We start from the raw sequence: 26,987 nt of genomic DNA, 5'->3' as shown, positions 1-26,987 counted from the left end.
GTTTAACATCAGGAGCTGTTTCCATGGAGCCGAGGAAACTGTTTTTATCTAAAGAAGGGCAGGGCACAGACAATAAACAAGGTTAGAGATAAATGGGTGTCGTGTGGTTAGCAGTGCTGGGAGCAGGAACTTCAGGGCATCAGCGTTTTGATGCACCAGTAGTAAACGAAAGCGAGATGAACAGTGAATGCTTCAGATCTGTGGAGGATGCTGAACACACAGAGCCCTGGCCATGTGGAGAGTCTGGAGGACTCAGAGGGGAGGAGAAGCAGCAGAAGCAAACATCCATGGTGTGTGCGTGGGCTTCGTATTCCGAGTCCAAAGTTAAGGAGAGCAGAGGCAATGAGCATGGAGGAGAAGAACAGGGCTTGGCTGCCTGAACCACAGAGAAGTGTGCTTCATCAGGCCACCTGTCACCTCCACAGGAGGAGTTGCTCAGCCTGGGTTCCGGAGAACTGACAGCTGACCTCTTGTCGTACCCCATGTCCTGTAGAAACTGTTTAAAATAGTATCTCCAGTAAAGCCAAGTGGTCTTCAGCCTTGATAAAGTGTTTAAAAACAGGGGGATATTTTCCTTCCCATTTGAGGGCACACGTGGGTTCCTCAGCACCCAATGTCGTACAGCGCCTTAGGTGGGGTGCAATGATACTTGGGTCATTATCGAATGCCAGCCGGGGCCACTCTCTAGAGGAGGCTGGCAGAATCTGTCCCAGATCCTGTTGTGCCACCATAGTCCTTGTTTTCTTTCTCTTCTCTCTCACCATTCCTGCCTTCATGAAATATACCACTCACCCACAAAAGAACCGAGATGAAGTCAATGACCCTTTCCATAACAACACTGACATGACATTTTGTTAACATTAACCTCTTGCTGCCTCTGATTAGGTTTTAAATATGCAGGGCATTAGGCAGTCAATGGAGGTCTTGTGGATTTCTCAAGGTTTTTCTCTCTCCTTCCATCTGCCTCTCTCTAGATCTGATGGACTTCTGAAGAAGTGGGAATCATTCCTTCTGCACCACTTATTTTAACCACATTACACATACTTGGTTTTGAAAAGTGACATTTCTGTGGGTGTTATTAAAAAACATTACCTAGCTATGCAGTGGTGGCGCACGCCTTTAATCCCAGCACTCGGGAGGCAGAGGCAGGCGGATCTCTGTGAGTGTGAGGCCAGCCTGGTCTCCAGAGTGAGTTCCAGGACAGAGAAACACTGTCTGAAAAAACTACAAATGAAAAACCTTACATAAACTCTGTATGGGACGTTTGTATAAACAGCCTTTGTCACTGAGATTGTGACCTGAGTACTTGAGTAGTGACCTTGTGCAGGATTCCCACCTAACTCATTCATATGAACTCACTGTGTTACGTTTTAATGCACTAGTATGGACTCTTTACTGTGTGTGTGTGTGTGTGTGTGTGTGTGTGTGTGTGTGTGTGTGTGTTTTGAGACAGAATTTCTCTGTATATCACTGGATCTCCTGTCCTCTATAGACCAGACTGGCCTTGAACTCAGAGACCCTCCTTTCTCTGCTAGTGCTGGGATTAAAGGAGTGTGCCACCATTGCCTGACTGACTCACTTCTTGGTGGGAACTAACTGGCATGCTGGTCTTCACTGCCACACTGCTGCAAGGACTGCTGGGCATCACACTTCATGATTCCCTTGACACCAGGGCTGAGACCCTCTGCCTGGAATCTGGCCACTACCCAGGCCACTTGAGTTGTGTAAATTGGGCTATGCTGTAAACATAATATACATGTTGTATTTTAAAGACGTGAGTACCTAAAAGAAGACACAAATCTCAATAGTTTTAACATAGAAATCGTTAAGCTAACATTGCCTGTTTCTTCTTTTTTTCTAATGTGGCCAGCTATTATAGAATGGTTTCACTACACTTTACATAGATGGCTTGCATTTGTGGCTCATACCCTGAACAGCATGTTTCTCTACGATGTGGGGCTTATGGATTCTTGTTTTCTTCCTCATTCCTTCTTTTTGCTCTGAATTGCACTTGAGTTTTAGCGTCACCAGCCACCAATGGAGAGGCTCCTTTCATTGCAAACTCACCAATCATGTCAGTCCTTCAGTTTCCTTCTGTGCTCTCCCTGGTTTTCTAATTTCTGCAGAGCAGGGTGACTGCTAGGAACACTCGTGTGTGTTTTCAGATGCTCTGGATGGCTGAGGGTGTTGGATGCTAGCGGATAAGAGAGGCACCACTCCATTATTTATGGAGTTTTGGGGTTATCACAGCTCTCTATTATGTCTTCTCAAAATTATTGGTTTGAGATTCTGCTTAAGGATGCAGATTTAGCTCTAAGCTATCACGGCCAAACTTTATATTACCTGTGAGTCAGCTCCTCTACCCAAGAAACTGAATAAATCTGTGACATGCTAATCCATCTCATGGAACTCAATAGTCAAGGATTCAAGGGAGAGCATCCCTCCCTCCTCCACAGACCCTTGCCATTATTCTCTCCAGGAAGGCAGGGATTGAGACACCCTTGAGCCCACTGGAGACAGGGAGGGATTGGGCATGCACCATCCTTTCTGCTTACACAGCAGCCTAAAAGATGGCAGCTGAGCCAAGCTGGAAGCTGCTTCTGTCCCCTATAGTGGTGGCTTCCCCATGTGTGACATGGCTCTGCTCCCTCTGCATCACCATTTCCAATGAGAAAACAAATGACTTCCATGTGATTGCATGCAAAGGAGAGAGCCTTTTCGGTGGGCTGGAGCCAGGAAGCTGATGGAGAGCCTGAGTCCTGTGTTCCAGTTGTTAGTGGGTAGAGCACAGGGTGATTCTTCATTGTCTGCTGAGCTCCAGTACACCCCCTTGCAGTGGGTTTCCGATCTGAAAACAAATCTTTGCTGCAGTGGCTTTTCCAAGCTGCCTGGGTTACGAAGGATGGAACAGTTGCTCAAATTTTTCAAAAGACCAGAGAGTTGAGTGACACTGTTTGCATCTTTGCAGAAATATTTCTACTTGACAGTTAACAACCCTGTCTTCAGCTGAAGCTTTGTTTGCACAAGGGAAGGCACGCTGCTGCAGCTACATGGGCTTTATGGTCTGGCAAAATCATATTTGACCCACAATCCCACCATGCTCACTGGGGGCTTGGATAAGGGCTAGTCAGAACAAGCCTCATTTTCTACATCTGTAAAATAGGGACATCAACATTACTTATGTCATAGGTTGCTAGAAAATGGCAGCTGTTATGATAGCCACTGTCCTAGCTAGCACAAGCCTGTTTGAGAAGATTCAACTGAATAAAGCTGCTGGGCACTTTGGAACCAGTTGCCAACCTGCTCTGTTTTAACAACTCAACTCTCAGATATTTGTCTCCTCATGAACTTATTTCTCTCCAGAAAAGGGAATCTTAAATGGGCACCCTACCTTCACTTCTACAGTTCTGTATATGGATTTTGAGATAATATGAGTGAAAAAAATCACTAAATTTAGAAAATTTTGTGGAAATAAAGTTTATTTTTATTCTATAGGCATCAACGGTGAGCCAGAATGTAAGTCCATGCCTACCTGACTGGTAGGATAGGGTGGAATGTTTATTTTAGAATGAACTTCAACCTATGAGAATCAGATTGTTTTGAGAAACACAATTATGACCTTAGAGTTGGTTGGCTCTCTCTCCCACACTCCTGCAGTTCTGTTATCTGACACTAGGGATTCGTGAGTGCCACCAAGCACAGGGAAGAAATTCCAATCCATCTGTTCTTAGCTTGCTTGGTCTCTATGTTCCATAGAAATCTAATCTAATTTCCTTTATTGACTGTAGTTTTAGCCAGCACAAAGGAGAAGACACTTCCCAGGACAAGAGGGTCTTCCTAATGATAACCAATTCTCATCAAGTGTGCTGCAGGGAGCAAATTGATTGGGGGAGAGGGCAAAAATGTCACTTATGTGTAATGTACAGATATTCGATGTTACCTCAAGGGTATGCAGAATTTTTATTATTTAAAAATTTAATGGAGCAATTAGGGTAAAATACCTCATGTACCTTCTTATCGGTGAGTGGAGAGTCTTGGGAATGTGCCTAGGTTTGTGTGGTGTTTGGGTTTTGGGATAAACTGCTGGAGTCCTGAAGCCCAGATAGTAACCATGCTGTCCTTGGTATCAGAGTGTCCAAATGCTCAATTCCATGCGCCCATATCTTGCTGCAGTGGGGGATGGGTGGTGCAAAATTCTTTTAGAAGCCTTTACCTTCCTACAAACACAATGTGAGCTGCCCCAGTTTCCTTTCAGCTCTTCAGATTGACCTTCAAAATTCACTCTTTGTATTCCCCACTGCTGTGTGTGTGTGTGTGTGTGTGTGTGTGAGAGAGAGAGAGAGAGAGAGAGAGAGAGACAGAGAGACAGAGAGAGACAGAGAGAGACAGAGAGAGATCCATCGATGGGTAAACCTTAGTTTTACCTCCAACCTTATGATCCTTGGCTGTCCATCAAGCTATAACTAGTTGGGAAGAAGACATATCTTTTCTCAACTAGTACAAAGTTTTAAAGATGATACCAGCAAAACAACTAAGGATAGATAAATAGTAGATGAGTAACAAATCTACTTAATAGATGTTCTTTTTTATGTAACATGAGAACCTTCAAAAGTAAAAGGTCAGAAGAAAAGGGAAAAATGGCTTTTCTGTGCTTCGGTTTGGTGGACTGGACAGTAGTATCAAAGTCTGAGAGGAGAAAGGGGCGTCATCTAAAGGGGACGATGGTGGGAGGCTTGGTGAGGGCCATTTGCTCAACTCTTCTCTGCTCTCTGTGCCACTCACTCTCCCTTCGGGACAGGCAGGTCATATGTAACTCTTTAGGACAGAATAAGGGTAGTGAGGTCAGATGTGATTTTGTTTTTGTGTTTTTCTGTTTCTTTCAGCTTAAATATCCACTATGCTGCCCAGCGTTGGTGGTGCATGCCTTTAATCCCAGAACTCGGGAGGCAGAGGCAGGAGGATCTCTGCGAGTTCGAGACCAGCCTGGTCTGCAAGAGCTAGTTACAGGATGGCCTCCAAAGCCACAGAGAAACCCTGTCTCAAAAAACAAAACAAAACAAAAATCCACTATGCCAGGGTCACATTTCCTGAGCTCCACTATTTGTGTTTAAGACTTTTGTTGCTCCACTCAGACAGAAACAAATGGAAGCATAAGTGTGCTCCAACAGCACCAGCTGTTTGCACAACTATTTGATGTGGGAAGGCATTATCCCTACTTGTCATATTGACAGCTTGGTGATTTGATAAAGTTTATTATTTTGTTGGTTCCTTCTTACTCATGAGCTTGGGTTTCACCTCAGACATTTATTAGCCATTTTAGTTTTCTCTTTGGATGCCACACTGTGTATATATTTCTCTATTTTGGGGCAGTGTATTTGTATGCTGTAGGTGCTTGTGTGTATGTGTGTGGAAGCCAGTGGTCAATGTTGGATGATTTCCTCAATCCCTCTATACTCATTTTTTTTTTTTTTTTAAAGACAGGCTCTCATTGAGCCTGGAGTTCATTGATTTGGCTGCCTGGCAAATGAACTCTGGGAATTTACTTGTCTCCAGCCATACCCAGGATTGTGATTACAGAAGAGTGCCATTGCCCAGTTTTAGGTAGGTGCTGAAGATTTGAACACATTTCCTTATGTGTATGGCAGGCAGTTTACCAACTGGACCTGTTTAAGTATTTCTCTTGAGTTATTGTCCTGTTTTTGATTGGTCCTACTAACAATGCATATACTTTATATATGGTCTACCAATAATCACATGGGTATGCATTCCACAGATATCATTTATGGTGTGGGTTACAGAGTACTTATTATTATATTTGTGTGTGTTCATGCGGGTGCATTTGTATATGTGCATACACGCATGTAGAGGTCAGAGGTCAACCTTGTATGGTCCTTCTCCAGATCGGTGCAGCTTGTTTTTTGAGACAGAGCCTCTCATTGTTCTGGATGTTTAGGCTCTGCTGATTGACTGGAGACTGAGGGATCTGCCTAGCACCAGTATTACAAGTCCATGCCACCCTGTATGGCTCCTTCACATGAGTTTTGGGTGATGAACTCAGGACCTCATGTTTGCATGACAAACACTTCACTGAGTCTTATTTCTAGCAGTATTTTGTAGTGATTGCTATCTAAGTTATGTAATTTTGACATGATATATAACTCTGGCCATTGAAGAATGGTGTTTCATTTCATAAGAAACTTCCCAACAGTCTTTCATAGTGTTTCTTTTTCTAGCTACATTTACTATCATGAGCAAAATTAGAGAAATACAGCCAGTCCACCTCCTTGTCAACACTTGGTGTTGTCAGTCTTTAAATTTAGCCATTTTGGCAAGTATCAAACAATCTCTTTGTGGTTCAAAATTACACTTCCCCGATGATTAGTAATATGAAGCATTTTTTTTGTTTATTTTTTGAGACAGGATTTCTCTATATTGTTTTGGAGGCTGTCCTGGAACTTGCTCTGTAGACCAGGCTGGCCTTGAACTCACAGAGGTCTGCCTGCCTCTGCCTCCCTAGTGCTGGGATTAAAGGCGTGCGCCACCAACGCCTGGCTAATATGAAGCAATTTTAAATGAGCCTATTTTCTGTTTGCATATCTTACTTTGTGGCAAAATAATAGACTTTTATTCATTCATTTATTATTTATTTTTTGGGAGTGTCTCAGTATGTAACCCAGGCTAGCCTTGAAATCATGACCCTTCTGCTCCAGCTTTCTGAATGCTGGGATTGTAGGCCTGTACCATCACCTCTGTCTAGATAATATTTTTTAGCCATTTGAATATCCTTGTATATTGGAATAAACTCTCCTTAGCTGTAACGTTTTACCTCTCTTAATTTGCTTTGTTAATATTTTCTTTATTGTTTTCATCTTTGTTTATAAGTGAGCGTGGCCCACGTTTTTCTTACATGTACTTTGTCTATTTAGTTCTGGTTTCATGTTATAGAGATGCCATGAAATGAATTGGAGAAGGTCTCCTTTTGTAGGTTTGAGAGTCTTGATGAGGTAGATAATAAGCTTCTCAGAAATCAGGGCCTGATGCTTTTACTGACTGTAGTTCTAATACTAATACAATAACTTATAACACTACTACTGCCAATTTTCTTTTTAGGAAATTCTGGAAATTTGGCATTTTTACTTTATTCTAAATTCCAACATGGTTGGCATGTTAATTACCAGCTTTCTTCAAAGTGGCAACATATGCGGGAGAAGCAAAGGAGTTGAGATTGACTTTGATGCCGGCCTTGGGAGGCCCATGGTTACTTTGGGCCTGAGGAGAGGCAGGATGGAGCAGCTGGGAGCTGTCCTGGAGGACACTGCTTGCTTCATGATGAAGAGGAATAAAGAAAGAGGTGGGTCGGGCGGTGCTGTTGCAAGCCTTTAATCCCAGTACTTGGGAGGCAAAGGCAGACGAATCTCTTCGATTTCCAGGCCAGCCTGGTCTACAAAGCTACACATAGAAACCCAGTCTTGAAACCCCCCCCCCCAAAAAAAAAAGAGGTTGATGTTAGCTAGGATCCAGCATCCTCCTGGAGGTCCTGTCTAGTGACCTAACTTCCTCCCCCTAACTCCTTCTCCCTGCAGACTCTTTCAGCAATTCAATAGGCTACTACCTCAAAGAAGGGTTGGTGAGGTTTTCAGAATGTGGACTTTTAGGAGACAATTAAAATCTAAACTCTAGCAACTTGTGTAGCTTCCCGGCACATTTGGTCCTTTTAGTTTCCCTGAAGAAGGCCACTTGGGGATCTGGCAGAATTCTTTCTAAATTTTTTTCCCTCTGATTTTAGGCAGCCTTAAATCTCATCCCAGAACTCATTAGTGAAGAATAATGGATGGCAGTAAGATATTTAGATGAATTGTATTGGACATCTGCAAAACGTGGTTTATTGCTATTTCGATAGGACATTTCATCCAGAAAATTCTTGGGTGTGGGATCTTTTTTTGCCCTGACAAGTTCATCTCTGCCAAGTAGCAGAAAGAGCCTTGTGTGTCAGGAATCTTTGAGTTAGAAGGGGTTGGGGAGGGAGCCACGATCAGTTTGGCTTAAACAGATAGGGAATTTATTGACCCATTTAATTTAGAACCTGAGTGACCTACAGCTGCCACCTGAACTTTCTTTGAAGCATTTTCTTAGGGTTGCTTCTTTTTCTTTATTTCATTCTTTTCATTCCCATAATAGACAAATCTGTCTTCCTGAAGCATGGAAGATGGGTCCTGACCTTCCAACCTCACTCCCACTCTGCACTGTGACCTCTCCCAAACAAAAGCGATTTTTTTCCCTAACCTGACTATTCCAGCAAGAGTCTTCTAGTTGGTCCTATCTGAGTCACATGCTCATTCACAAACAAATCTCTGCTGTGGTGGGATGGGTAGGGGCTCTGATTGTCAGACTGAGTTCCAAGTCTGTGGGGATGGAGGAGAAAGTGCAGGAGGGAATACCCTGTGATTGACAACTCCTCAGGACCATGGGGACTAGGGGACTATAAGGAGTGTCTCCAGAGGAAGATCCTGGCCAAGCAGGTCATTTTTTAAGCAGAACTTTTTGGTCTCCATAGTCGGTGCCCTGTTTTATTATTATTTTTCTCTAGAGGGCTCCTTTCATTAAGTGCCTTCCTTACCATGTAGTGTTTTTTTTTTTTTTCTGTTCTTGTCATCTGCTTGGAATTTACTGATTATTTAATCAGAATTAAAGGGCCCTTAACCTTTACCAAACACAAAGTTTGAATGGTGAATACCCCGAGGATTCCTTGGGAATGTCTGTGTAGGGAGAGGATAAAGATGACAACATCATCTGAACCGTTAGGAAGATTAGCTGCTCCACTCTTCGGAGCTCTTCTCCAGGGTTGTAAACTGGGAAGGGAAGGCTCCAGCCTCCACACAGGCAGGCAGAACCGGCAGTGCTAATTCTGTGAGCTGTGGCTTTCAAAACATAATGTCACCACTGGAGGAATAGGAAGAACACTCTATCTATCTATCTATCTATCTATCTATCTATCTATCTATCTATCTTCTATCTGACTATCATCTATCTTCCTATCATCTATCTATCTATCATCTGTCTGTATATCTATCATCTATCTATCTACCTATCAATCATCTATCTCTCTATCATTTATCATCTATCTTCCTATCATTTATCTATCTATCTATCTATCTATCTTCTATCTTCTATCTGCCTATCATCTATTAATCCATCAACCAATCTATCATCTATGTATCTATCATCTATCTATCTACATATCAATCATCTATCTATCTATCATTTATCATCTATCTTCCTATCTATCTATCTATCTATCTATCTATCTATCTATCTATCTATCTATCATCATCTGTCTATATATCTATCTATCTACCTATCAATCATCTATCTTCCTATCATCTATCTATATATCTATCTATCTATCATCTATGTACATGTGTGCATGCCTATGTGTGTGTGTACTCCACTTTTGGTGAGATCAAGGCTTATGTTTGTTGACTTGGATCTGGGCTTGGTGATACATGTTGGAAGTTAAGACCTGAACCAAATATGCCTAAATCTTGCCCTGCCAGCTACCCCTATCCCTAAGCACAGCGCAATGGTTTATATGCCCACTGAAGAGGCTCAGCAAAACATGTTATGTTTTGCTAAGGCCCAAGCAGGTTCTGTCTTCTCTTTCAAGAGGCAAAATTGTGGAAATTCTATTCTCCTCTGGAAGACCCCAGGAAAGAGTGAGGTCGAAGAAGCCCTGGGAGACTGGCATGGCTGGGATATGCAGAGTAAGCTGGAGTTCATTTCCCTTTCAGCTGACCCTGTGAGGAAGGAAGAGACGGGAAGGAAGCTATTGGGCTCTTTATTGATACCAACAAAAATTTCTAGTATTTTTCTTGTCTAGGGGAGGAGGACTCCCAGGTAAGTGAGCTTTAATGCCCAGCACCCCCTATCCCCCAGGAGATGAGGGTTAACTTATGCTCTGGACCCCACACTAAGGGCCACTGTATGTGGGAGCCCACAGTGACTCTATTTCTATCTTGACTTGAGGTCAGAGAGTTCAGACCTATTCTTGTTCCTCAAGGCCAAATAACAGGATGTTTGACTTAGGGTGTGGTTACTAGATGTTTTGAGAACTAAGGAGGTGATTATGCTTGTTTGTTCCTTGAACCATGGAAGGGAAGTCTTTTGCCCCCCCTTATGCATTGGATATAAAAGAGGTATGAGAAATAAATTCGAGGCTGCTGCAGTATTCACTGAGAGCCCTCCAGACTCTATCTTCTGTCCTTTGTCTCTTTCTTTTAGCTTTTCTTTGGTGGGGGTGGTTTGAGGCAGGGTTTCTCTGTGGCTTTGGAGGCTGTCCTGGAACTAGCTCTTGTAGACCAGGCTGGTCTCGAACTCATAGAGATCTACTTGCCTCTACCTTCCGAGTACTGGGATTAAAGGCGCGTGCGCCCACCGCCCCACTCTCTTGTCTCTTTCTTTCTCAACCCTCACTCCCCCTTTCAAGCACATTTAGCAGCTTGGCTGGTTCTGACAACTGTATCTTCCTTTGAAGGAAGGAGATGGTGAGACTCCATGGAGCAGGGTCAGGCCTGCTATGGGTGAAGTACTTGAATCAGTCCCTCTCTAGCATTTCAGTCTGTTCTGTCTTCTGGCCTGATGACAAAAGATAAAAATGGCCTGTTGGTATCTTAGATCAGTACTCCTTCTGCCCCTATATACCAAGTGCCATTGCTGACTAGAATATGACTTATATTTAAAGGTAATCATGAGGGTTAGCAAGAACAGTTCAGTGTGTAAAGACGCTTGCTGCCAAGCCTGGCAATCTGAGTTTGACCCCCTGGCCCATATGGTGGAAGGAGAGAACTGACTCCTACAAGTTGTCCTCTGCCTTTCACTAAATGCATAAATAAATATAAAAAATAAAAATGATAACACATAGGCCAATTTACATACTTTGTCTTATACATATAGTTCTAACACAGTGTGAAAGAATATTTTGGAAAAATCCTTCATTCTACAAAATTGAAGGTAGAACAGGGATTAGGGGAACAGTTTGCTCAAAACTTAACAATGTTGTCATTAGAACAATAAAATTTATTTGTGGGGGCTGTGGAGATGGCTTAGTCTGTAAAGTGCTTGTTGTGTAAACATGAGGACTTGAATTTCATTGTCCAGCACTTATTAAAAAAGCCAGGTATAGTGGCATGTGCCTGAAATCTAAGTGTAGGGCAGGTAGAGACAAGAGACTTGCTGGAGAGCTAATCTAATTGAATTGATGAGTTTTAGACTCAATAAGAGACCCCATGTCAAGAAAAAAGTGAGGTAGAGGGGGACTGAAAAAACACACTTGACGTCTGTCCACTTTCTGCACACACATGTGCACACCTGGGCACACCCACTCATACTCATGCACTTGTACATATGAATACACACATACATATATGTACAATAAATGAAACCAACCATCCCTAATAAAAACACTGTCTGAGTAAAAAAAGATGAACTCCTAGTAGGTGAAAAATATGTTAGTAAATACAGGCCTTATCTAAAAAACCAAACCAAACCAAACCAAAAAAAGAACCAAAAGCTTAATGAAAGTGTGGGTAAAATGATGTGCAATGTCTTTCTGTATGCTGCGAATATGTGTTGCTTTTATTGGTTGATAAATAAAGCACCTTTGGCCAAGGGCAGGGCAGAATATAGCTAGGTGGGAAATCCAAGCAGAGACACAGGGAGAAAGAAGGCAAGGCCAAGAGGGACTCCACCAGCCAAAGGAGAAAGATATCTGGGCATCACCGGTAAGCCACAGGCCATGTCACGATATGTAGCTTAATAGAAATGAGTTACTTTATATGTAAGAGCTAGCTAGGAATAAGCCTGTGCCATCAGCCAAATAATTACAATTAATATTAAGTGGCTGCAGGCCTGGTGGGCAGGACAGAAAACCTGTGTCTACAGTAAAGGAAGTTTGAGGCTTCTGAGTTATGAAAGGACAAAATAGAGACTGGGTAGGACCTTGCGATATATACATCTGGGACAGAGCATGTGGTGTCATGAAACTAGCAGAGAGCAGGGCTGTGATAGGCATCATGTACAATGCCAGAGCCTTCCTACTTTCTGTGTCTGATGTAAAGCATAAAAGTGCTGCCAAAAACCATGCCGGGAACTAACACACTTCAGATTTAATTAGCATCGTTAACTTTATTTCAAGTGTAGCATGCAACAATTTGCATCATGGGAAGGAGCTTTGGAGCAACCTTGTGTCAGAAATGCATGTTAACAACTGTTTCATAGTTACAGGTAGGCCACATTTATAAAACAGGACTAAGATTATTTGCCCCAAATGTTTTCAAAGAGATTATGCACACGAACCCTAGCAAGGGAAGTGGCCATTCAGAGGTTTGGTAGGGAGATCTGATAACCTCGAAGGACTATTCTCTCTTCATTGCTTGCTCACCAGGTGGGGCAGGTTTCTTGTGTGTTTTGTCTCTCACTTATCCCTAATGCTGGTGTACCATTCTCACCACAGTTTAATGGGGATGACGGAGAATTTGGAACCACGATTACAGAAAGGAAGATTTCTTCTTACCAGGCTATTATTACGCATTGCTGGAAAACATCGAAGGTGGAATGAAAGCATCTCCCATCACTTCAAAAGTAAAAACAAAACCCACAAACGGTACACCAGACAACCCCTCCACAGTCTCCAAATTCCACCAGTAGTGCATCATCTTGAGGCTCCACCCCATTTCCTTCACCCCCTTTCTGTCCTCCACTCTACAGCTCAGTCTCTCTTTACTCAAATCAGTAGCTGGTTTTCACTGTGTGCTATTACGTTACTTATTTATAAAGTCAAATACTTGCAAAGTGCTTATTACCGTTGGGCATTGTGCCAAGCATAGGTGTTAACTCCCTTAATTCTGTGAGTTAGGTGTTTTATTGACTATTTTATAAATGAGGAGCCAGAAGCAGTCCGGTCATGGCACTTGGCAAGGTGCCAGGCTTGTGAGTGGCCAGCCTGAGGCTGAGTTCAGAACCATCTGCTACTGAGGATGGGGGTCCTGCCCTGACCTCTGCAGTGGCCAAGTTTGGTCAAGACTGTTGACTGATGGACAGCTCCCTTTGCTTCGGGCATCTGTCTTGAACTTTTTGGATAACTGCACGGTTAGACACAGTCTTCCTGTCTCTTCTTTGTGGGAACTCTTAGGCATGAAGCCTGTACTGGCAGGGAAGAAGCACAAAGACACCCCCAGGAGCACCCCTGTTCCCAAACAATAATTCTATGGGCTGATGAAATAATACTTAAAAACTGTGTATTAAGAAATTCAAGGTATAATCAATTCATCCAATCTGAGTTCCGTGAGGGCCAGTTTCTTTTCTAGTCCCCAAAGTTGGTTTCTCCTCTTCCAAAGGAAATATTTATTATGCATTTTCTTTCACTTAAAAATATTTAACAACTGATTTGTGTGTTGCATGAAAGTTACACATTTCCTAAGATGCATTTGCTATTTTATTTTCTTTTCATTCAAAAATATGTCAGTAATCTTTTTGTTAACATGAAGATAAAGGATTAGTAATGCAAGGTGCAGTTTTCTTGTAGCCTTCTTGAAAGCAGGCTATAGTTTCTTATCTGGCTCCAACATTCATTTTCCTGAATTGAAAAAAAAAAAGGTGACTTAAAATGAAATATACCACATTTGATTCCTGAGAGCATCGCTGGCAGGGAAATGTACTGAGAGAGGCAGACTTGGTCAGGTTCCAGAGAGCCCCTCTGCTGCCCAAGTGAGGGAATTGACTAATTTTGCATTTTAAAGCACAGTATTAATGCAGGAGGAATTGTGAATTGTCTCCCAGTTGTTACTAATCGGAAGATATGTATGATTTTATTTCCTGGAGAATTCAAGCTGTTAGGAAAAGAAAACAGTGAAGTGTAAGCCTTCATAATTTCAGTTTAATTTTTTTTAAAATGTGAGTTTCTATTTACAGAGCTGGATGCTGAAAGCATTGAGATGAAGGGGGAAAGTGCCCAGCCTGATGGGCACCTCGACTCCTGTGACCTGTGATGGCACAGGAGGGAGGTGTCCCAGCAGAAAAGACAGCCCTTGTTTTCCCTCTCAACTGCTATGTTCAGGCTTAAGTGGAGAGGTTTTATAGCTCTTTTATGATTTTTAATATGAGGCCTAAGCGAGTGTAGATCCAATGTTTAAGTCTCAAGTTGTTTAATGTCACCAGGCTATACATGGGAACCCACTGCCCTGACACTATCTTAGGTTAACTGACCATGTTCACAGGCTCAGCCTATACTAGCCCCACACGAATACCCAGCTTTAGCAGGGAACTGGAATCCTGTTACCAGACTGGCCAGAGCAAACCCGGGGCATTTACAGTGTGCTTCCCTCAGACTTTGAACCTGCCCCAGCAAACACCACTTCCCTTCTCTGGGCTAGGCCCTGGCCAGAGCCTTGAAGGACCACTGGTGTAGAAGACCCGAGAAACTTTCCACAGGTAACAAACGTTAAGGGGAGGTGAGTACACCAGAGGAGGCACATGTGGCCCAACCCAGGGGCTCAGGGATGCCCCCTGGAGGCAGTGTTAGTGGAATGTTGGTGGGAAGTCCTTGCCAGGTGTGGCTGTGTGAGAGACACTGCAGGGAAACAACAGCACAGTAGAAGCCCTGGCCTGCTGTTAGTTGGTACCTAAAGGACTGAGCTTCTGGTTGTGGCTGTCCTTGGAGAGGGGCTTTCTGTGATGTGAGGGGTGCCTCCTGTCTGAGAGGATCTGTAGTTGTGAGCTGGAAGTTGACTCTGTTTTGTGCCACCAGGCATGTGAGACTTTCTTCTGAGAGGACTGGTGAGCTAACCAAAAGAGCAGCTGAAGCAGGGCAGGCCAGAAAGGTGAGCACCCATCTAGGGAGGGGAGGCAGACTAGAAAGGGGAGCACTGATCTAGGGAGGAGAGGCAGGCTTTGGGAGGTTGTTAGGACTCACGAGGACCCCACGTTACTGGGAAGGAGGTATAGTGTATGAGCATGAGGAAATGGTTCTGGCAATCAACCACGTGTTCTGCCTTGAGCAAGACAGGAAGTGAGGTCAGGAAGGTCTAAGCTGGAGAGTATCGAGGGATCAAGGCAGTCTCAGGGCACTTGAAGTCTGAATATCCCTAAAGGAGGTGCTATACTTTGCAGGTGAGGTGCCCCTTCCGCCTCAGGGCTTCTGTATCTGGTGGTTGGTTGGTGCTATTTAGAGACAGTTGGAGTATGAAGGCTCTTCCCTCAACAATAGGTTACATCTTGATACACCCGTAATAGAGGACATTATTGGTAAGTGGTAGAGAGAAGGAGGCAGGGTGTTCCCTTGATGGGCATAAATTGATCCTAGTCTTTTCCTGTTACTGTCTTTGCTTCCTGACCTCTTCATTCATGTGCTTGCATCACGACAGCAGACTGCTTTGCCTCAGACTCTAAGTTACAGAGCCAGATCACCCTGGGCTGAAACCTTTGAAACTCTGAGCCCATATCTTTCTTCTCTTGAAATCATTTCTTTCAGACATTTGTCCCACTGATGAAAACTGACCAATAGTAGCTAAACAACAGCAGTTAAAGCTGCTTTTCTCATTAAACCCGAGCCCCCTAGAACCCTTTTCTCCACTTAGAGGGCCTGGAGCCAGGTGAGGCTTTGGAGAACAAGTCCATGCAGGGATGGAGAGAGAAGAGAGAGGACAGGATGGGAATATGCCCCTCCCCCTGTCATGTTTCCCCCCTGGTTTTAATGAGAGTGTTTTTAAATGTTACTTTGAGAAGAATTAGAAACTTAAAGATAGCTATCCTAGGTTAGAAAGACCTGGAAGTGATGGTCCGCCTGGGGAAGGAGAAGCTGACACAATCCCACAACAGAGATGGATCCGAGATGAGGCCAGGGGAGGAAGCTACCGGGTGGTTCTTGGAAATAATATTTCAGAAAAGGCAGAGAGAGTGTGGCTAACCCAGGATCAAAACTGAGCAAATATTCACCATGTTGAGTTGCATTTAATGGTAGGCTCCGGGATGTGCAAAGCCAGGTGCTCAGAGGAGGAAGCACGAGCTAGTGCTCTTCTTCAGAAGTCACAGGACCCTCTGGAGATAATGTTTCTGCCTTTGTTGTCAATATCCTGGGGCTGCCTTTGCACACTCCATATCCTTACACACAAAGCTTGCAAAAAAGCTTTGCTTTCTGCCCTCATGACCTCTGGCCTGATATCCAGCTCATGCTTGTAGATAAACACTTTATTTGGAGTACATGGCCAACACAACATGAACTCAGTGGTAATTTTTGGAGTTTTTTGTCTCGTAAATCTTTGTCTGAACTTTTTCTTCTTAACATTGCATATCTTTTGCTTATATGTTATGGTTTCCTATTTTGTTTTTATGGGTTTCCTCAATGTGTTTCTCAGAATCTGTATGTGTTTCTTGTGGTTTTTATATGCCTTATCTCTTCTCCTTTGTTTGTTCTGTCATATTCTGGTTTGTTTATTTTTTTTATTTTAACTTTTATTATTATCATTATTATTTTTAGATGCCTGTTTGTATTCTAATGGAAGAGAGAGAAAGAAAGGGTATGGATTTGGCTGGATCTGGGAGGAGTTGGGGGAGATGAAATGGTAATTAGACTGTTGTATGAAAAAACTATTTTCAATTAAAAAAAAGAAAGAATCAAGTGGAGAGAGGAAGCTGGGGGACCACGAGACCTTCTGGGGGGGGCAGAGAGCTGTGCATCATAGGCTTCACATGGGAGACCAGAGCCTGACACAGAGGTGGCCTGAGATGCAAGGAGGTGGCATAGTGGGGCATGCCTCTCTATCAAGGCTCCGTCTCCTCTACTGGGCTCTCTGTTCCTGACCTCTGCCCTTCTTTGATGACCTTTCTCTTCCATCCTACACAGCCTGCCAAGGTCACTGAAGAGAAGACACAAAGGAACAGATCAAGAGCCAACTCTTGACAGCTGAATTCTCTAAATAGATTTACCAACTTGTGGCAGGGGCAACCCTTTTGAAAGCCAAAGGTTTTGATTTGAAACTTTTTTTTCCACTTCAAAAGAGTAAGCCCCTGGAGAAGCTGGGGACACAGTTAACCCCAAACAGTGGTTTCCAATCCACCACACACAGCAAGACTCCCTTTTCTCTTCAATTTTGCTATAACAGGAAATTTCAAAGATGGCCACTGATGGAGAGAATAGTAAAATGACCTGATGTTCTCACTGTTTAGCTGAGAGCAAGTGTTGACACCTGGACACACCCTGTTTCATCTCATTCTGATCCACTCCATCATATGGAGGATCTCACAGCAAATTATCCAATTGTACCTGCAAGTACTTCTCCTGTAAAGTCAAAGGACTTTAGAAAGCATAGGCCCAGGGCTGGAGAGATGGCTGAGTGGGTAAAGGTGCTTGTCATGAAAGGCTGGAACCCTGGGTTCCATAAAGATGAGAGGAAAGAACTGACTCCTGGGAGTTTTTATTTAATCTCTCTCTCTCTCTCTTTCTCTCTCTCTCTCTCTCTCTGTATGTGTATGCCTCCCTCTGCATACATCATACACACACACACACACACATGCACACATGTACTCACACATACACACACATATACACGCACGTGCACACAGTAAGCAAAAGTTAAAAAAGAAAGCACAACCTTGGTATAATGATTGCATCTAAATATAATGATAATTAGTGAGCCTGTTCACAGAATCCTAATTTATACACTTTTTAAGGGAAGAAAAAATGATGTAGTTATATCATAATCTCAAAAATTAAATAACAAAATAAGAATATATATGTATGTGTGTGTTTTTCGAGGCAGGGTTTCTCTGTATTGCTTTGGAGCCTGTCCTGGAACTTGCTGGCCTCGAACTCACAGAGATCTGCCTGCCTCTGCCTCCTGAGTGCTGGGATTAAAGGTGTGCGCCACCAACACCCAGCTAAGAATTTATATTTTTATTTAATTGTTTTAGAATACCTTCTTACAACTAGTAATTTGTCAAATCTTTTATTGTTATGAAAAAAAAACTGATAGCTTGATCAATATATAAAAAAATTAATAGAATGCTCCATCTGGGTTATGACAGAGAAATAAAACAAAAGCTACTTAACTCATGCATTTTACATTTAAGCGCTTGGACACTGCCATATGGGAAATATATTAATGCAGTTCTGTGTTCAACCTTGAGTGTAGGGTCACAGTGAATATGACAGCTCTGAACACAGACTGACACAGGATCTCATGTGGTGATTTAAATATGAACAGCATTGTCAACCTGACATACTCTTGCTGAAATAGTTTTTAGCAAAATAGGTTCAGCCTTCCCTTGACAATATTGTTGCTGTTGTAAAGAACAGAATGTGCATTTAAAGTATGTAAAATTTCTGTTTGTCTGCAAATGGCATTAGCTCCAGGTTCAGCTAACTGTAAGTGATTTTTAAGCCTGCATGGCCACCTGGATAATCAAGAGGCTTGTGGGACTAAGGGTGGTTCTCTAGTGTTGGGACAATCCTTCGCATTGTGCAAAGTCTCCTGTTTTTAGCTCCTGCCCACCAAATGCTAGAACTATTTCAAATTAAAGGCGGTTGAAGAAACCTAACAAAATTTAATGTTCTTCAATGATTTTTAATTGAATCTGGAGTGGAACTAAAATATTATCTAAAAGAACGTTATTTGCATAGCGGGATATTTGAACAAGAATTTTATGTAGTAGAGGATAGTATTAATGCTATTTTGTGGGTTAATTGGGGAGTTGGCCATATATTCTTATAACACTTCCATATAGATTTGAAGTAATAACATTTGAAATAATAACCATTAGAGAAATACTCTCAACTTGTTTTTTTCCCCTTCAAGTTTGCCATGGAGGGAATGGCACAGTCAGCAATAGACGCAGTAGCTTCAGAGCGAAGACACTGAGCTGGAGAAGCAGGAAGGATGAAATGGGAGTGAGCCTTCAGCATGCTCTCGGGGCTAAACGGGAGAGCTGTCGGAAAGTCTTTAGATGTGCAAGTAGGTTTCTCAGAGCAGTACTGGGTCACGTTCTCTTCAGAGCTTTAGAAGCCATCAGGGAGGTTAGGAAGCATAGGATGGTTGCAAAAGGTGAAGGGTTCATTCCAGCAGGGGCCAGCAGAGAGCTAAGGGTATGATTCTCCCAAGGCTTTTCTTACACCCTGAACGCTGGTGCTAGGAGTTAGCCACCAGCCCGGGGGGGGGGGGGGCAGTATAAAGGACCAGAAGATGGGCAGGGGACACAAGAATCTGAGTGATTCAAACTTAAAATGTCCTAATGATTTGATAACAGTCGAAGAGAGAGAGAGAGAGAGAGAGAGAGAGAGAGAGAGAGAGAGAGAGAGAGGAGAGAGAGAGAGAGCGAGCTAAACTATTCCTGCTGAAGAGTGAACACAGGGGTGAAGGCAGAAACTGAATGCCATAGAAAGTTACATTGCATCCCTTTCGGCAAGCCTGACTTCTATGGTGGATGAAAACCTGAACTGCTATGGTCTTTTGAGTCCCATGTATCCATTGGATAGGATATTCACTTCTTAAGGATAGCCAGACACTTGTTATTTCATGTTTTCAAAGCCATGGTTGAAGTTCTCAGAGATCTGAGAAGGTAAGGACATTACCAAATATGCATAATATCCAGAGAGATGGCAAGGAGCTGGCCATGGACCTGGAACTGGCATTTATCCAGAAGTAGGGAGAGTCTAGGGAAAAAGTCATGTCCCCAGTCACTAGTATGGAAAAGTCCCCAAGTCCTGGGGCATCTCTTTCTCAGTTCTCTAAGAAAAGACAGGGAAGACAAGGAAAAATTGTTTGTATTCCGAAGTGGGGCCCGTGGGGAATGAGTGGGTTCCTGTGAAATAAAACCCTTGTACCTTCAGCCTTTGCTAATCAGAGGATGCCACAGGAACTGGCAGGGCAGATGGCTGAGATCCTATCACAGCAGCCCCAGGATTTAGGAACATTAATTTTAAAGGGGGATTAAAGCACAGAAGAACGCTTTTAAAACATCATTTTCATAAGCACCTAGGCACAGTTGCTGGCTGAATGTTTATGTGACAGGTCTTTGTATCAAACTGTGATGAAAGCGAGGGGCTCTTACTACGAATCTGTGTGATGGGGAAGTCAGTATTTGTCTTGTTAAAACACCAGCAAGAGTTTCTCACATGTCTCTTTTTTGGTTTGCTGGCTGGCAGGATAGAGTCTGTACCATTCTTGGTTGTGACTGTGGGAACTGAGCTTCTCTTAAGACACTGTGGCTCCTTTATAGAGTCTTCCATCGGCCGATCAGAGCAGTGGGGCAGTCAGTTCATCCTAGACTAGACCTTAACCTGCTGTACTTTAAGGACTTAAGACCGCAAGCTGTTCCCGCGGTCTTTAGACTGGAGACTGCATCTCCATGGATACTCAAAAGGGGGGACGAAGAGAATTCAGACCCCTTATTCCACATGCCTTCCTTCCTGGTGTTCCTCTATCTGGGAACATGCCTATGGCCTGTAGATTCTCTGCTCCCATTCCATTCAGACTCCCATTTTAGAAAACATAAGTACCTCTTCCCTCTGACTACCATACTTCACCTCAGGACGGCCAAAACACTGTTTTTTTCTTTTAAACAAAATCGATGCTTGCTCTCCTCCTTACCCTATTCACCTTCTTTTTAACTAGAGTGGTATTATAAAAATAATTACCATGTCTGTCAGAGTTTCAACTTGGTATGAAATCAGGATGTTTCTTATAGTCAATGGTGTCTTCTAGTTACCTTAGTTGTGTTTTATTTTTATTTTTATTTTTTTGAGATACGTTCTAGCATCAAAACCAGAATGGTTTGAAGGAGAATCCTAGAGACCAGTGTGAAGCACTCTTAAATGAAATATTGTTTCACTAGTTAGAATATATATATTTAAAATATACTCTGAAAATTTTTATGCATGTTTACAGTGTATTTTGATCATTTCCACTCTCCAATCTCTCCCTCCAACTCTTCCCATGTCCCTTGGCTCCCTCCCAACTTCATGTCCTTTTTTTTTTTTTAATCTGCTTAGTCTAATTAATAGTTCTAGTATGTACATGGATCTAGGGTAATTTACTGGAGGATGAGCAACCTACCAGGGGCCAAATCCCTGAAGAAAACTGACTCCCCCTTCCTTAGTAACCACCAAGCACCTCTGTTAGTCCCTCTGCTAGGATGGGGCCTTGTGAGAACTTCCCAATTGGAGCTGGATGTTTGACTGGCATGATCTTGTGTGGGTCTTGTGCAAGCAACCATGGCAACTGCCAGTCCATGTGTCCAGTGACCCTGTCGTGTCCAGAAAACAGTATTGTGCATTTGTCCTCCGCAGTCCTTGGCTCTTTGATGGTACAGAAGGTAATTCGAGGTTGAAAACTGTGGTCATTTATTTATCAGCTTGAAAAGAGACTCAGAAGAGCTGGGCCCAAAATATAAAGCTTTCTTAAGAATACTGGAGTAAATTAAGTTCACCTTGTTACCTTCTTTTCTGAATGTCTAAACACAACATAGAATCAGAATTATGACAGACCTTTGCCAGAGTGCCCCATGCTCACACACCCTTTTGTTTGCCCTGAGATTCAAAGTAGAGAAGGGGTGGCTACTGGGATTGGTTGAAAAAATGGTGGCCTTGGGGGAATGCCAGCACATAAACCAACAAGGCTTCTTTAGAATCGGAAGGAAAGGCTTCAGCGAAGCAAAAACAATCAAGAAGTGTTCTAAGCAACCACTGGTGACCCCGATGGTAAGTTGAAAGTCAGTTATTTTGAATGGTTAAAGACTCTAACCTTGGCCCTGACCTGTCTCCCAAACAGACAGGGACTGAAAGGGTCCAAAGTCAATTATTCAGAAAGCCATTTAGGCTAAGCCTCTTGGCGTTCTGAATTGGATGCCATTTTTAATTCTCCTTTTCTCATGGCTGCTGTTGCTGTGTGTGTTTGTGTTTGCAAAAGCAGTTTAGGTCCTAGAATTCCCAGCCATCCTGTTAAGACCCAGGCCGCCTTGCTATCTCCTATCTTTGTCCCTCACCTCATTTTGAAGGATTGTTACACATGTGTAAGCACAATGGGATTATTTATTCATTGTGTTTGTCCACTCTTTTCTGTGCCACAAAAGGAGAAATAGCCTGCACTGCGACTTAAGGGCTTTCTGACCGCTCCAAAGTCATGACATTTCCTTTGCTCTTTGATGGCTGGCTTTGAAAAGCAGGGGAAGCTGGGTGACAAACTGGGTAGGCTCTTGGCGGGAGATGACGCTTCCTTGTTGTGAAAAAGCGCATTTAGTAACTTTTAAAAAGCAAATTGAGGACTTAATAGAGCACACAGTCTTCTTTGGAGATTGCTACAAGGTGGATTGTCTTGATAAAACATTTGAAGCCAGAAATCCATCAAGCGTCCGTCAGTATAAGCACTGACCCGAACCCCCCTCAAACATTCTCACCAAATTTCATTTTTTTTTTTGAATAGGGAAAGGATAACTGTCCAGTACCTTTCATTTTTGTCTTCTTTGCAATTCCTCTTTCAGGTGCAAAATCAAATGAGAGAGCCCAGTGATGAACTATTTTGAGTCTGAGACCAGAGGCGCTGGTAAGTGGACGGCCAGCTGTCTGGGGTCCTGCAGAAGCTGTGACTATGCACCCAGGCTGACATTAGCAGGTTCTTTCACCACCAAGGACAAAGCTGGTGTCAAACAGAGCGAACACCTCAAACTGCCACTCCCAAGCCCATGGCCCCCGACTATCCTTTTTGACCTTATTGACAGCAGAACTTAAAGTCATGGTGATTCTCCCATAGTGCTTTGCTGTCTGTGGGGTTGGCGTCATTAGGTGAAGGGAGCGTCTTCAGCCTGGAGGAACTATGAGCTGATGACACACAGGGAGCTGTCACTCCCACTTTGTATATTAGGGTAATATTTATACTAAGTAGTATTTTGAGTTGTGAGTATGTTTTACTTACTAAGCCCCTCCTAAGCTCTAGCTGTGAGGGCCATTTTCTGCTATTGCATGCCCCTCCTCATGAACTAGTGTCGAGATGCTAATTCATGGATGATGCTGAGAAAGAAAAAAAAACAAAAAACAAACAAACAAACAAACAAAAAAAAACGGTTGGAATCCAACAAGGGGTTCTAATCGAGAAAGAAAATGACACTTTTCAGAATAAGGTGTGTTTCATTGTGAGCAATGGATTAAGTGACATAAAGAGAAGACACAGGGAGGAGGAGGGCTGCCTGGGGTGGGCCCATCTGGCCTACTGGTCACTTGCCATTGTGGCTCTTGAGCCCAGGCCCTGGTAAGCTGCGATGGTGGCATTTGCCATTCATTTTTATTCCTCTTCTCTTTGGAAAAGAAAAATGCACAAAAATAGAAAGTGTGATGTAAGAGCAACCACAAGCTCACTACCCAGAGCTAACGATAGCGACTCTTAAGTCATTTTTGCCCTAGGCTTTAAGGCTGTTTAAAAGAAACAGGATACATGAAAAGGACAATTTCCTTCAGTTCTCTCCTAGTGTACACTCATGTTCCTCTTTCCCCTGGAAGGGGACTTGATGACCTCGGTATTTATTTATTTATTTAGGTTTTTCAAAACAGGGTTTCTCTGTGTAGCCCTGGCTGTCCTGGAACTCACTCTGTAGACCAGGTTGACTTTGAACTCATAGAGATCTGCCCTCTTCTGCCTCCTGAGTGCTGGGATTAAAGGCATGTGTCACCACCACCTGACTGATTGATTTATTTTTCTCCCTTACAAAATGCCTATGGTTTTGCTGGTGTCTTTGTTGTTGTTTTAAAATATTTATTTATTCTTTAAAGACAGGACTCTGCTATGTAGCCTAGGTGGGTCTTAAACTCCTGCTGTCCTCCTGCCTCAGCCTTCCAAATACTGGAATTATAATATGTAACAACATGTCTGAATTTCTTGTGTGTGTGTGTGTGTGTGTGTGTGTGTGTGTGTGTGTGTGTGTGTATGTGCTCATGTGCTATTTTTTTAAATTAATATTTTTGTTAGCATACGTCATCATGGCATCTTTACATATCTGCGTTATCATTGTACCTTGAGTTCTGTTGTTAGTTTTAAAATTCTCTTTGAGTTTTCATGTTTTTATCTTATAAGTCTGTGTTGAGATCTGTGGATTGCTCCATTTTAGTTTCTGTCCTGTGCTTAATCGTATGGGGCTACAAATAACAGTTTTTTTGCTATGTTCAGCATGCTAAGAATTCTTTAAGAGTCCCCCACTAGAATGTCCCTGGCAGCCCATGTGTCCTAACAAGAATGGTCCTCCTACTGAGTTACTTTCCTTCTTGCCTGCACACTGGCCTTCCAATTCTTGGTTTACTTTTTTGTTTTGGCAAAGGCCATATTACAGCAGCTTCCTGAGAAGGGCAGTGTGAAAGTTTTGAGAACCTGAAAACCTAAAGATGAGTGTATTTTACCTTTACACTTAGTGCTTTTGCTGGATGAATAAGCGCTATGTTGAACGTGTTTCCAAGGGGAGTTTACAGACGGGCATCACTGTCCTCTGCCGTCAGTGCAGGCACCCAGGGCCATGAGCTGTTCTGATAGTGCTTGCTATTGTTTTTATAGTGTCCTGAAATCAGAGCAGTGTGTCCTGATGTACGTTAGTTTGCATCTACTTGCTGGGCAGTGATGGGGCACACCGGGCCCATTCACTTCTGGGAGATTTCTTGACTAGTTTCCTTTTTGTTTTCCCCTGCTTGCCCCGCCTCTCTCTCCCTGCATCTTCTGTCACTTAGTTCTCCTAAACTGTGCTCCTAAAATTTGTGTAGGCTTTAAATTCGTTTCCAGTCATTTGATATTTTTGTTCTACTTCAAGGCTTAGTCTCAACTTTAAAAACTGTCGTTTCATTCTCAAAGGGAATATTCTTTCTTCCGTTTGGATCATCTTTAGTTCCCATGAACCCTTAAAGTCACTTTCCTTCCTTTTCCTTCTTTTAAAAATGATATCTTGTTCTTAGTTGATGGATATTCAACATTATCCTCACATCTGCAATGCTGCTAACAGTAATTCAGAAAGTGTCTTCTCCCAAGGGAGTCTGGTCACCTTGAAAATGTCCCCCCATCTTTCAGAGGACTTCCTCCTCTGACCCCTCACAGCTGAGGGGTCACACCTGTTAGAGATTCCATAAGTTAGGCTTCAGTGAAAGGAAGTCTGGCTTTCTGCTAGGAAATGCTCCCACCATTCCCTTAAAACCTGAATGCTCCGACTAACACTGAGGTTTTAGTTGCTAGAAGAGGCGTGCTGTGCCTCTTTTTACTGTTATTTTTAAATTAATTTTTTGAGGTTGGCATACAAAGTAATGGGTTTCACTTTTTGTGTTCTTGACTGGAACATAATTCTGGATACCAGCACCTAAGAACCAAGTGGAGAAAAAGGGCTTCAGGGTCTAGTCTTTAGAGTTAAGACCTGTCTTCTAATCCATAGGCTGTTTTGCCCTCTCCAGAGAATTAACTACAGGGTCAGAGAGGATCAATTTCTCTAGTGGGCAGGTGAGAGTAGAATTTGGGGTCTAAATGCTTCTTAAACAGGCATTCACCTGTTTTCTTGTTTATAGCTCATTTCTATTCCCATGTCCTGTTCAGTGTTACTGGAAAAGCCAGATGATAAATCTTGGGTGAGCCTGTCCAGTAAATCAGAGATGCTTCTCCATTTCTTTGCTGCCAGATTAGAATCTGGTCTTCTCTGTCTGCTAAGGCACTTACTGCTCACCTTTCTGCCTTTCAGATTGTGCCTCGTACTACTGCGATTTCCTTGTTTCTGTGGTGTGCTTTGGAAACTACTGCTTGCTTCTGTGGTGTGCTTTGGAAATCCAACCATTGTCATTTCATTTAGAGTAAGTATGTGGTGGAGACTAGCATGAGTGTTCGGCTTTCTGCTGTAATTGGAAGCCGGTTTGACCTTATTTTTCTCTGTAGTTAAATGTTTTTTTTTTTTTTTTTCATTTATACCTTTAGTCTACCAGGAACTCATTTTATATGTAGCAGAAGACTATTGTTCATTTTTATTTTTTAGATAGAAAGCCAAAATTTCCAACATGATGAGTATTTTGTCCTTGGCCTTTAGAGAGGTAAATTGATCGCTGTCACCCCATATATTTTAGATTTTCTGTTAATGGCATACCATTTTTTTTCGGGGTGGTGGTGGTGGTGGTGGTGGTTTCGAGGCAGGGTTTCTCTGTGGCTTTGGAGGCTGTCCTGGAACTAGCTCTTGTAGACCAGGCTGGTCTCAAACTCACAGAGATCCACCTGCCTCTGCCTCCTGAGTGCTGGGATTAAAGGCGTGCGCCACCACCACCTAGCATGGTGTACCATTTTAATTGCTAAAATAATTATGATAGTTTGGCATCTGCTAGTCATTGCTTCTTTTCTCTCTTTAGAATTGTCTTGGCTCTTCTTAGGACTTGACTTTTCTAAATTCATGAACTTAAGAATCAGCTTGGTAATTTTTACTGTCATTGGGGTTGGAATCATATTAATATTATCAGGAAAATACATCTTCATTCAGTCTGCCATCCACGAATGAGGTATGCATTATTTATTCAAGGCTTCTCATATGTTCTTTCTTAATATTTTATGATTTTTCTCTTAGTTTGCTAGATGTGTTTTAGATTTCTTAATTGTTTCTGCTTTTGTGAAGTGCATATATATATATACATGGATGTCATTACATATTTTAATTGTGATTGCCAGTGCTCTATGGAAATGTTGTTGGTCGTTGTATTGCTTTTATAGTCAGTGAATAGCCCTTGTTTCTAATGATCACTCTACAGATCATCTTGCATTTATAAGTGGGAAAGAACATTAATTGCAAATAGTAGCATGTTAGTGTTTTCCCATCCCCAATTTTTGTCTTCCTGTACCATACTGCATAGCCTATGAGTCCACAACAATGTTGATCATTATAATAGGGGACAAGAGATATTCATATTTAATTTTAATGATAGTATTTCTAAATTTTCATCATTATCAATGATG

The 26,987-nt window shown here is 42.6% G+C and overlaps 1 long non-coding RNA gene across 14 annotated transcripts in view; it reads left to right on the top strand.

The window, feature by feature from the left end:
* LOC103162926 overlaps nucleotides 1-26,987 on the top strand; it is a 125,509-nt gene that overhangs the window by 26,013 nt on the left and 72,509 nt on the right. For 4 of the 14 annotated variants that reach the window (XR_003485109.2, XR_004769732.1, XR_004769734.1 and 1 more), the window contains exons 3-7: nucleotides 5,478-5,601; nucleotides 7,111-7,351; nucleotides 22,525-22,586; nucleotides 25,738-25,846; nucleotides 26,390-26,536. This is a non-coding gene — a long non-coding RNA (uncharacterized LOC103162926). Of the gene's footprint in view, nucleotides 1-5,477; nucleotides 5,602-7,110; nucleotides 7,352-9,788; nucleotides 9,895-12,508; nucleotides 17,806-22,524; nucleotides 22,587-25,737; nucleotides 25,847-26,389; nucleotides 26,537-26,987 lie in introns of those variants that run through there. The other 10 variants (XR_004769744.1, XR_004769738.1, XR_004769741.1 and 7 more) reach the window with 8 other exon arrangements.

Source organism: Cricetulus griseus, chromosome 4 (genome assembly GCF_003668045.3).
Source record: "Cricetulus griseus strain 17A/GY chromosome 4, alternate assembly CriGri-PICRH-1.0, whole genome shotgun sequence".
NCBI classification, from domain to species: Eukaryota; Metazoa; Chordata; class Mammalia; order Rodentia; family Cricetidae; genus Cricetulus; species Cricetulus griseus.
The sequence above is the reverse complement of the archived record's forward strand: the minus strand, read 5'-3'. Positions and strand labels throughout refer to the sequence as shown.